Source organism: Coregonus clupeaformis, unplaced genomic scaffold, assembly GCF_020615455.1.
Source record: "Coregonus clupeaformis isolate EN_2021a unplaced genomic scaffold, ASM2061545v1 scaf2195, whole genome shotgun sequence".
Lineage (NCBI taxonomy): Eukaryota > Metazoa > Chordata > Actinopteri > Salmoniformes > Salmonidae > Coregonus > Coregonus clupeaformis.
In genome coordinates, this window is record NW_025535649.1 from 70,074 (window position 1) to 82,818 (window position 12,745).

General features: G+C 42.6%; 2 pseudogenes; both read right to left on the reverse strand.

Moving 5' to 3' along the window:
• Positions 1 to 325: 325 nt before the first annotated feature.
• LOC123488344 lies at positions 326 to 4,520 on the reverse strand (annotated as a pseudogene).
• A 1,083-nt stretch (positions 4,521 to 5,603) lies between these two features.
• Positions 5,604 to 8,795, reverse strand: LOC123488345 (annotated as a pseudogene).
• Between the last annotated feature and the right edge of the window lie 3,950 nt (positions 8,796 to 12,745).

Sequence of the window (12,745 nt, forward strand, 5' to 3'; positions counted from 1 at the left end):
CCATCTCTACCCCAAAGTGTCCACTTACACCAGCCCTTTGACGACAAAACCAGCGCTACTGCAAGTGAAGGAAAATGTAGACAAATTCAAGTCACGTAACTATGTGTTATAGTTGTGTATTGTCTTGAATGTGCACCATATATAGTGGTCCCTGTGTGCAAAGTTTTATATAATGTTGCACAAACACTACTAGCTAGTAATGTTGTATAATGTGGTATAGTAGGTCATCCCTGGCCCTAAGCCCTATGCAGACTGCACTCAGCAGGGCACGGAAAACAACCTGCCCCATCATCTCCCCGTTTCCCCTTGGCACACTACTACCCTCTCACCCCCACCCTCCTGCCTGCTCATGGGATCCAGTCCAGCCTGGGGCGGAAGTCCCTGTCCATCTGCTTGGTCTCGTCTTCCCCGGGGGGCTCAGAGGGGCTGGGGTTGGGGACAGGGTTGAGATCGGGGTCCGGCAGCGGGCGCTGCTCGCAGGTGCATGGGGTTGCATCTGCCAGGTGCCGTCCCGGTAGGTGCAGTAACACACGGTCTGCTCGTCTATCTCTACCCGCTCCCCTGCCGAGATCACTCTGTCGCCCACAAAACAGTTGGGCCCTGTAGGCAGGATGCAGAAAAATAAGTAGATATATCAGATGTATGTCAACATAAATGTTAATTGTGTACCTAATGTGGTCTTTTTATCAGCATTGCAATAAGAAACTTCTGTAGTCTTATTGAAACCACCCCACTGTCATCCATTTGCAGCACCAATATGCTATACTTTGTAGAGTTACTTACACATCCATAAAGGCAGACACAGTTGTGGCCAAATAAATTGGCACCCTTGCACTTTTCTTAAATAATTCCCTACACAAGAAACCCCTATTGAACTTCACAAAAACCCACCTAAACAAGACTAAATCCTGGGGGAAATGTTCTATGGACCAATTAAACAAAATTTGAGCTCTTGAAATCAGCGCTATGTTTACTTGTAAATTACAGACAACCAAACAATCCCTACAATCAAACATGGGGGGTGTTTCAATAATGCTGTGAGTTTGCTTTGCTGCCTCTGGTACTGGGGGCCTTAAACTCATAAAATCAGCAGATTATCAAGGTATTTTGTAGTCCAATGTTCAACCCAGTGTACAAAAACTGGGTCTCCGTTGAAGGTTGTAGGTCTTCCAGCAGGCCAACAAACCCAAACACGCATCAAAAAGCACCCAGGAATGGTTCAAGAAGAAACACTAGACTGTTCTGGAGTGGCCAGCATTGAGTCCATATCTGATTCCCATCTAAAACATATGGCGAGATCTGAAAACAGCAGTTGGTGGAAGGCACCCCTCAAACATTGCAGAATTGGAGCATTTTGCAGCTGAAGAGTGGGCCAAACTTCCAGTAGAAAGGAGCTAATTGAAGACTGCAAGAAGCATTTGTCAGCAGTTATTGTATCTTGGCCAAAGGCTGTGCAACCAAGTATTAGCTCTTGGGTGCTAATAATTGAGTCCATGCCATTGGTTTTTCTTTTTCTAAATTAAAATTGTAAACTTAAGTTTCAAAAAACAAAATTGCTTCTTCAATGTTGAAAATCCAATAATGTGTAGAGACCAAATGATTGGAAAAAAGCATACTTATTATAGAAGAAATAGGGAATTATTTAAGAGAAGTGGAAGGGTGCCAATATATACTGAACAAAAATATAAATGCAACATGCAACAATTTCAAAAGATTTTACAGTTCATATAAGGAAATCAGTCAATTGAATATCATTTAATTGGGCCCTAATCTATGAATTTCACATGACTGGGAATACAGATATGCATATGTTGGTCACAGATACATCTAAAAAAAGGTGAGACAATGGGCCTCAGGATTTCGTCAAGGTATCTTTGTGTATTCAAATTGCCATTGATAAAATTAACATTCAATTATCTGGCAACAGCTCTGGTGGACATTCCTGCAGTCAGCATGCCAATTGCACGCTCCCTAAAAACTTGAGACATCTGTGGCATTGTGTTGTATGACAAAACTGCACATTTTAGAGTGGTCTTTTATTGTCCCCAGCACAAGGTGCACCTGTGTAATGATCATGTTTAATCAGCTTCTTTGATATTCCACACCTGTCAGGTGGATGGATTATCTTGGCAAATGATAAATGCTCACTAACAGGGATGTAAACAAACTTCTGCACAAAATTGGAGAGAAATAAGCTTTTTTGTGCGTATGGAACATTTCTGGGATCTTTTATTACAGCTCATGAAACATGGGACCAACACTTTACATGTTGCAGAAAAAACAAAGGAAGGGAAGTGCTGCTAAGGTACACAATAGTAGATTTTGGTAGACAGAAGGTGCTCTTTGGTAACAGGGGTAAATTGGTCATCAAAAGAAAGGAGGACCAAGGCACTCTTCATATAATTAATTAAAATGCCTTTATTTGTATGGCATGTTCAATGGAAACAACGGTTTAAAAAACTCTGACACGATTCGGCTGCATGGCCTTCGTCGGGGAGTACAAAAATACGATAATACAATGTCCTTTACATGTTGTGTATGGAACATTTCTGGAATCTTTTATTTCAGCTCATGAAACATGGCACCAACACTTTAGATGTTGCGTTTATATTTTTGTTCAGTGTACATCTGCATTGCTTGCTCTTTGGGGTTTTAGGCTGGGTTACTGTATAAGCACTTTGTGACAACTGTTGATGTAAAAAGGGCTTTATAAATAAATGTGATTGATTTATTGATTGAACTGTATACGGCGCACACACAAGCTGTTCCTTTACTGCCTGCTGTTGGATGGATGGCCCCATGACCCACATCGCCCCGCTATCCCACCAGGCTGGGGGTTAGTTACTATTCCTGTGTTGGACAGAGCACTATCGAGCTGTTTGATTGCATCCCCTCTTTATCCAGTGTCCAAATTCAGTTATGTAATCTGTGCAATGCTGAATTCCATAGTTTAGTTCTAAGGATGCTCGGATCCTACATCAGTCACTAAGTAATTGAAATATTTCCTAAACTCCTTGGCTTGACTTCTAACTAATGATTGAGCTTGATATGAATATGATGCACATAGCATTTTGAACATACAGTACAGATGGTAATAGTGCAGTGGAGCAGTGATTAAAGAAAAATTGAAGATATTGATGACCTTAGACTCCAACTCGGGGTAGCAGCCAACTACTGACATCGTAAACATTATTACGTAAGAGCTACAGCTGTCTTCATAATCAATTTCACACACTGTGTCAAAGCTAATTATAGATGGTTGACATCAAATCAATGTTTATTGGTCATACACAGTTAAGCAGATGTTATAGCAGATGCAGCAAAATGCTTGAGTTACATATGACCAGGCTTATGGATTCTGTATATTTGCGTTGTATAGGTCATATGATACAGAACACATCTGTGTGTATGTCCATCCTATCATTATAGCATGTAAACTGGTGTGCAAGAAATTGTGTCTTTCTGAGGGTAGAGACCATTTATGCGTTGGAAAGTTCTGTGTTTGTAGAGGTGAACTCACCAGTGTAGCAGACAGGACAGCAGTGGTTGGGCTCATATGTAGGGTTGACACAGTGTGGTGCAGGACAATCCGAGATGGAACAGTACACCTCCCTGTTGGGCTCACAACGACATCTCTCACAGCGTGACAACTGAAACAAAAGGTTAGACACATCTTTAGACATTTTCTACCAGTCACTTTCTCTCAAAAGTTAAACTCTGTGTTCTCCTGTCATTTGGAAGGAATCATAATACTTGAAAAACCTATGAAGCGTGCGTCAATGTAATACCTGAATACTCTTTTCAATTAAAAATAGATCATATGAAATGTCACCTCAGGCTAAAGGTCATGCCATCTCAACTGTTGACCCCCCACATGAGCCCTTGTTGATGGAGAGTACTGTTATGGTTACACTCGACAATAAGACTACATCTCTCATGCAATAGAGGATAAATCAATAACCAATGTTCCCATCTCCACCATCAGGCTAGACACACACAAAAACACTGCTTTGACATAAGGAGTATAATACAGTATAATAAACAAATTCCAAGATTCAACTTCGGATAATGTATACAAAAGTCACTTAAAGTAGATGGATCATATTTTTAGTCAATGTTTCTTTAAAAATAAATCTCACCCTGAATTCTCGAGTATTCTGTACATTTTGCCACCATATACACACACTTGTGCTACTGCCTCACACACTGGACAGCAAGACTTGTATTTAATCCGCGTACATCGAGGATGAATGCGAGGGACACTTGGGTCGTATGCACACGGGTCCGTCTTCAGTGCAGGTGCACGGACAAGCAGATGGACTGGGTAGGTACACCTCCCCCGATGCTATACACAAATCCGTGGTCGTCTATGCACCACTTGCCCCGGTAATCCCCAAACTCGTACTCCGGAGTCAGTATTGTTGAGTATTCCGTCAATGTTTTGGGAATAGGGTGAGGAGCGCGATGTAGAGGCAAAGCGCGCGGCTGTTCATCATTCCTGATTTCTATACTGTGACCATCTGGTGCTCCCTCGTGCTCTTTTCAAGAGCCGTGACGACGCATGGATTGCAGGAGGCAATGAAGTGAGAAAGTGGACATGCAAATACTTTCCCCAATGGTCAACAGATTTTCCTCACAGTATAGCCCAAAAGTCAGACATTTATTTTTTTCAAATTAAAATTGTAAAATAATTAAGAATGTTTGTTTGATATTATATTGGCGATTTATTTAAATTACAATGCTGTGTTTGTATTACTAACTAGGCAGGCTAAGCAATCAGTAGGCCTACATCTAGAGAAAGCCAATAAAACATTTGAAATAAGCCACTGGTCAGAAAGACAGAGAAATTACTTTTATTTGGGCAAGAGGCGACAGTACAAAAAGATGCAAATCGCAGAGGTGCATAATAAAATCATTCAAATTCAAGTAAAAACAGTCATTTGAATGCATGAGGTTTTATTTGAGGTTTAGTGGTGATACACAGCAATAGGGTTTGACACCGCTGTGCAGTCTCAAACAGCTCATGCAAAACAAGTTCTCAATCATCCATTTGCTGTGATATATAATAGGTGATATTCAAGGACTGACCATTTCATAAGTGAATTCTGAATTTAATCCATCACTAACAGTCCACACCCTATTGATTACTAACTAAAAAGTTAGATAAAAATAGGCAACAAAAATAGCATGTAAAAACCGTTGACAATCGGGTATGGAATACATTAGGCCAAGGCCCTTCCCTGTTCTATCAACCCCAATAAGCAAATAGCTAAAGAGGAACTGTTGACTTGTTGTGGTATGAATCCAGAGGTCCATAACAAGATCAATAGAAATGTCAAACACACAAACTGAGTGTGGAGACTGGTGGAAGAACATGACAGGGTCATGTTTAATGGGCCGACGAGGGTTGCAAGGACGTTGCAAACAACAACATACAGAATGCCAAAACTATGGAATCACTTCTATACACATTCCAATATTTTGATATGCAGCACTGTGCCCACAAAACATGCCCCTTAGTCTGCAGGTTGGGGAGAGGGGGTGCCCTTCTACAGAGATGTTATTGGGAGGCTGGCTTGGCTGGGCGTTCCTCTGGGGCAGGCTCAGCTGAAGCAGGGGGGTCTGCAGGGGTCCGGTGCTGCTCTCGGATGGGGCGGTGCTGTCACTGGTGCCCTCGTCCAAGATGCCTCCTCACGGCGGGCCGTGGCTGCTTCTCTGCAGCAGGGGTCAGCCGTGCTCCTCTCAGCCTCTGGCTGGGTCTCAGATGTCTCTGATGCAGGTGTCTCTTCTGAAGGAAAGAAGGAAAGTGTGTAGGTCAGGGTCTTTTGTGTAGATCACAATGACTGATCACAATGGTCAGTCTGAATGCCACAACAGTTAACATGTTTTCCAACAACAGTAACGCATGCAATAAAAGCACTACATGTATCGTGCGTTTTCTTACTCCAAACAGCAAAGTTCCTGAAAATAACAATCGATGTCTTTAACCAAGCAGCCCCCCCATCTGAGTTAGTGTGATGTTGATGACTGACCTGTCTCCATAGGGATTGGCTTGTCCTGGTCCTTTGGTCTCTGGGTGGTTGGTGGGATGGTGTTCTGCCAGTGTTGGGCAGTGCTAGACGAAGCGGAGGCTGCTGCCGCCTGTTGCTGCTCCTGGGCAGCCTTCTCTGCCTGCTCCGCCTTCCTTCTCCCTCTCTCCGCCCGCCGCCTAGCAGCCGCAGCTATTCTCTGCTGCCAGCTTCTCCCATGTCTACCTCCACCTTCTGACCGCACCAGCTGCAAGCACAAACAAACACATCTAGTTTCAGACACTGTGGTTTGAGCAGTTACATAAATCATACTTTAAATAAACACACCAGAGCTACAAAGACAAACAAACTTCAAAAGTCACAGCTACAGACAGTGGCACAGAATACAAACCTAACATCACACAGCACGGCTGCTGATACAAGTTAACAAATACTTCACTGGTACAAAAAAACTAAGGCTATCAGCTGTTGCACTTGGAGGTGATTCTCACTGGACACTGGGGGCACATACCCGTTTGAGCTTCTCACTGTTGAAGGAGTCTGTAGTCTCCAGGAATCTCCTCTTCTTGTCCTGGTGAGGGTCCTCTATTTGCAGCAGTTCTGCTTCCAGCTTCCTCTGTGGAAAGGAACGACGGCAGTGTCAAACCAGACTATTAGGTGATTCCAGTCCAGTGTGTTTTCCACTAGCTTCTGCTACCTGGTGCACCATGAGGGACTGGACCTGGCGCTTAAGACTGGCATGCGTGCAGTGGTGACGTACAGAGCGCACATCTGGCACCACGACTCACTGAGGATGTCACTGATGAGCCGGTGGTTCCTCTGGAAGCGGACAGTGGACGTGTGCTTCATGGAGAACCCCATCGTCAAAGTCTACGGAAGGAGAGACACACGTTTGCTTTCATTACACAATAGCTTAAACAAAAAAGTTACATGAGATCCAGCATTTCTAGTCCCCGGGTCATTACCATCTGGGTCTTCAGCAGGCTGGATGCTCTGTGTAAGGTTCTCCCTTCTCGGCGGGTCTGCCGCTGTCTGCTCTCCTCCTCCAGAGCCGCCTACGGCACGGTTCTTACGGCGTTGATGGTGGCTGCTGTGTAGTCGGTGAGTTGTGGTAGGCCTTCAGGGAGTCGTGTACTCAATCTATAGAGAGGCAGTAAGATATACAATCACAGAAAAACACAGTAATGGACAATCATACTGGACTCATTTACCCCAGGCAAAATAGCTAGGGTATTGCAGAACTGCAAACTGTCATTCACTCACCTTTTCGATGCAAGTAGTCTCATTCTCCTCTTCAGGTGAGGTCCCTCCATGCCACCAATAATCTTTCCAATCTCCCAGTAACCAGATCCGGGATTGGAGGCTTTGACTTGGTCCCAGACCTGGCAAAAGGAGGCACCATGGACAAAACAGAGCAGCAACTAAGCGGGAAAAATGTATGTAAATAACAACAGGAGGAAACAGAGGGAGAGAAAGATTTGATTTGGAGGAGACAAAGGAAAGCAAGCACACAGGTCACACAGAAAGAAGGACAGACAGAATCAACAATGAAGACAGGTGTTGAAGGAGGATCCGGACGGTGGTGTAAAAGCAGCTGTCTCCGACCTCCAATCCAGAGGGGGTAAGATGTGAGGAATCATACCACCAGGGGTCATCAACAGGGGGGGTTCCCGGCCATCCAGACGTTGGCTGGGTGGACTGGTACAAGCAATGCAAAAGTAGACACCGGGGGTGCCTTACCTTCCTGCTTACCTCTTCCGGCATTGTACCGCATCGCGGTGGGCATCAGCGCTTGTCTGGCGGTTTGGGTGGCTTGGGAACAGTGATTCCTGAGGAATTCTGGGGAAAGAGAGCCCAACAAAAGATCAACAGGTCAAACCAATGCACATAGTTATAGAGAAAACAAACTATGTACAAACACTTATTTACCACTGAAAAAGGGGCACAACTGAAAATCTGCTTTAAGTGAAGCTTTTAAGGAGACTCATTCCAAAATGTTGCCGACCTTCTTTTGGATAGTATTTCATGCATAGCTGGTATGTAGAGGACAAATGATTGCCCTCTCAGTGTTGAATTAGAGGGCGGTAAGTCAATGAAAGCATCTATCAGTTTTGGCTGCCCTGTGAGTTAAACACACCGACCAGTGAACCTCTCTGACAGCCAAGTCACTTGAGCCTTGGATGGGGGGCAACATGCTGCTGCTCCCTAGCAGGCTGTACAAGCAGGGGAGGGGCATGTCAGAGAGGCAAACCTCAACATGATTTGATACGTTTAAAGAGGTAAATGGGACAAGATGAGGAGCTGGTGACACTTCTAACAAACAATCACGTTGGTTGGTGGGTCATAAAGTTGAGCATCACATCAAGTTGGGAGTAAGATGATCGTGAATGTTTTTAAAGAAGATTATCTGAGGATGACTTTGGGGAAACTACTGACCTCACTTGACCATCAGCCTGTTTTTTGTTGTACCTTTTATCCCCCAAAAAATAAATATTTTCTGATCTGTTAATGTTTTTTGTTTGTTTTTTCACTCTTCACAGTAGTATTGTACTAAACACTTTTGAATGGCGTGTTTATGGATCATTGCAGATGATGCTTCACATTTTCTCTTTTCTCCCAATTATCCTGGTCTCAATCAGGAATAGCCAAACCGCACTCCTTGGGCTCTAGCCCTGGTGGCATTGGTCCTGCCATTACCCTGTTGTTGCTGGCCGGATTCCTCCCAGACTGTAGTTGTTGTAGGCCAGATGGTTGTATGGGTTGTACCTTTACAAACCCAGGGGTGTTGGGGCACTTGATGATGGAGACAAATGAGACAAAACACAAATGAGATAATGACAAAACAAAGGGGAGGGACCAAAAAAATGAAAAAGGAGAGTTTTGGGGGGTAATGATTTGCAAGCATAGTCATGCAAAAGCAGCCATCTTGAAAACAAAGTTACGCATATGGTCATTGGCTTGTTTTGTCATAAGAGCATCTCAAAAGAAAAATAAAGAGGGAGGTAAAAGCTGGTAACTGGCCAGTTTTACTTCCATCTATTGATGTTCAAAAATGTAAGGCAGCATCGTGATTTACAGTACCAGTCAAAAAAAAGTTTGGATACCTACTCATTCCAGGGTTTTTCCCTATGTTACCATTTTCTACATTGCAGAATAATATTGAAGACTTATCAAAACTATGAAACTAACACATGGAATCATGTAGTAACCAAAAGAGAACAAATCAAAATATATATTTGAGATTCTTCAAAGTAGCCACCTGCTGGGCCTTTGATGACAGTTTTTTGGCACATTCTTGGCATTCTCTCAACCAGCTTCATGAGGTGAGTCACCTGGGAATGCATTTCGATTAAAGGTGTGCCTTTGTTAAGAAAGTTAATTGGTGGAATTTCTTTCCCTTCTGTAATGCGTTGGAGCCAATCGTTGTGTTTGTGACAAGGTAGGGGTGGTATACAGAAGATAGCCCATTTGGTAAAAGACCAAGAATCCATATTATGGCAAGAACAGACCAATAAGTCAAAGAGAATAATGAAGTCCATCTAAACTACTTTAAGACATGAAGGTCTGTCAATCAGGAACATTTCAAGAAGTGCAGTCACAAAAACCATCAAGATCTATGATGTGAGAAACTTGGATTCTCTCTCATTTCAGACCGCCACAGGAAAGGAAACACAGCGTACCTCTGCTGCAGAGGATAGAGTTCATTAGAGTTATAAAAAAACTGCACCTCAGAGCAGCCCAAATAAATGTCTCACATAGTTCTGATCTTCAACATCAACTGTTCAGAAGAGACATGAAATCAGGCCTTCATGGTCAAATTGCTGCAAAGAAACCACCAATAAATGACACCAATAATAAACAGAGACCTTGCTTGAGCCAAGTTAAAAGACGAGCAATGGACATTAGACCGGGTAAATCTGTATGGTTGATGAGTCCAAATTTGAGATGTTTGGTTCAACCTACTGTGTCATGAGAGGAGAGTAGGTGAACAGATGATCTCTGCATGTCTGGTTTTCACCGTGAAGCATGGAGGAGGTGTGATGGTGCTTTGCTGGTGACACTGTCGTGATTTATTTAGAATTCAAGGCACACTTAACCAGCATGGCTGGCACAGCATTCTGCAGGATAATTATCCATCTGGTTTGCGCTAGTGGGACATCATTTGTTTTTCAACAGGACACGACCCAACACACCTCCAGGCTGTGTAAGGGGGGATTTTACAAGAAGGAAAGAGTGAGGTGAAGGGCATCAGGATGGACCCAGCCTCCATTAATCACCCGACTTCAACCCAATAAGATGGTTTGGGGATGAGTTTGGACCAGAGTGGGAAAAGAGTAACAAGTGCTCAGCATGTGGGAACCCTTCAAGACTGTTGGGAAAGCATTCCAGGTGAAGCTGGTTGAGAGAATGCCAAGAGTGTGCAAAGCTGTATCAAGGCAAAGGGTGGTTACTTTGAAGAATCTCAAATATATTTTGATTTGTTTAACACAGTTTTGGTTACACATGATTCAAATGTAGTTATTTATAGTTTTGATGTGTTACTATTATTCTACAATATAGAAAATAGTAAAAACCTTTGAATGAAAGGGGGTGTCCAAACTTTTGAATGGTCTAGATGAAGGGAGAATATTTTTGTCTGTTTCACATGTTTGCAAATGTGTTCACAGAACAGCCTGAGCTAATATGTATGATGTCGTGGTTCAACTGTACATTACTGACCTAATGTTGTTGATTGTGATAGAAGACCTTACTCCCCTGGCATTTGGAGAAAATGGGAGTGGACTGGTGCTGGATGGTGTGTGATACTTACAGTTGTAGGGGCTGGGGTGTGGGGAGGTGCATATGATGGCTTTCTGTGTAAAATAAAAGTGAAGACCATTCAAACATACAAAAACAAAAAGTGTAAATTGATCCAAATTTATAATGCTTTTTAACGTTTTAACCTTTATCTAAACCTACATGTAGTTCCGGGTCCATGTATCATGAATAACAGTTACAATACAGGACAGATTTTTTTAAACTGGTGAAAATCCACAACCAATGTCGCATTAGTGTTGTAGCTTTGAGGAGGATTACCATGCAGTATTTATTTGGTCCTCTTCATTTTTTTGGGGTATTTAGCAGATATTTATCTAGAGCAACTTACTGGAGCATTAGGGGTTAAGTGCCTTGCTTAAAGGCACATCAATAGATTTTTCACCTAGTCAGCGCAGGCATTTTAACCAGCGACCTTTCTGTTACTGGCCCAAGGCTCTTAACCGCTAGGCTATCTGCCACCTAATTCAAAACAAATTGACATAAATATCTCCTTACTTGACATCTTCGCTGAGGGATTGTGGACTTCAAAGTTATTCTGGCTATTGGCGCCTGTAATAAAAACATTGGAGCTTGTTATAGGCAACACATCACAACAATGCCAAAATGGCTAGTGCTTGCCAGTGCCAGATATTAACAGATTACAGGCATGTTGAAGCATGCTGAACTCTAAAGACAGTGGGACTAACACTGTTGTTGGCTCCATGAATGACAATGTAAGCTGCATACAAAAAACATGGTGTAATTTTTTTAAAATATGAAATAACCTAATTTAAGCACTTTCTATATCGAAAGACTAGCTCTCGCCCATGCATGCGCCGTAGATCCGACGCAAACTCATGGACCAGATCATGGAAGTTGAAAATGCTCAAAATTACTTTATTTCGTATTTGGGATAAATGGCACCCTACGAATACAGAAAAAAGTTATCAGAACTCCTAGTAACATCTCTACTTGGCAAAATTAAGCAGAAAGTATAGTGAAGCTTGTATGAACGCAGAGCCTCATACTGATCCAAGACAGTTATCATTAGCTGTCATCGCGGCGATAGAGCAAACTAGCAACTGGAAGGAGGCGGTAGACCAGTAAGCAAGAAACTGGCCTAATAATCTCTTTATTTTGTTTTGTCAAAATTGCGTCAGGCGTATAACACTTAGATTGAATTATTAACCAATTGCAATGCTAGCGATACTAGTATAATAGAGACAGATGCAAATACGAGATGCCAGTGGAGAATCTAGCCGACAATGCCAATGATGACGCAATGGTTGGAAAAGGGCGAGGAGTGGCTAAGTTAGTACTAAAACAGAGCTAGCTTATTAGCCTGAGCTAGTAGCCAGTTAACTATTAAACACACCAACGTAAGTTAATATCCAAACTAGCCAGCAAACAAAGCTACAAAATACAGCCAGTTAGCCAAATTTAGGAAGGAGTTAATGTTAATAGCTAACAGTTAGTAACTCTGAAACCCTTCTCCATATGTAGGGTTTTCAGCGGTTACATCTGCCCACATTTGGCTCCATGTGAACTAAGCAATTCCGACGCTGTGTTTGAACGTTCAGAAAAAGTCACACTATTTAAACCAATTTTCGAAACATATGCTGATATGACATTTCATAAGGAGTGAGAAATAATCTTCAAAATACAAAATACACTTACTGTAACAGTATTGCACAGATCCATAAATTGTATGTTTCCTTCCAGTTGAAGAACTACTCCTTCCCAGTTACGCTTACATAGAGGTTCGAAGCAAAGCTAGATAGCTAATTAGAAGGCTGGCCTATGCTTTCCGTCTGGCTTCCTGTAAACAAGAGATGGATTGGAGATTTGGCCTTGTGGGAACACAACTATAAAGAGGAGTGAAATGAAAGGAAAGTCTAACAAACCTCCCTAGTCAGAAG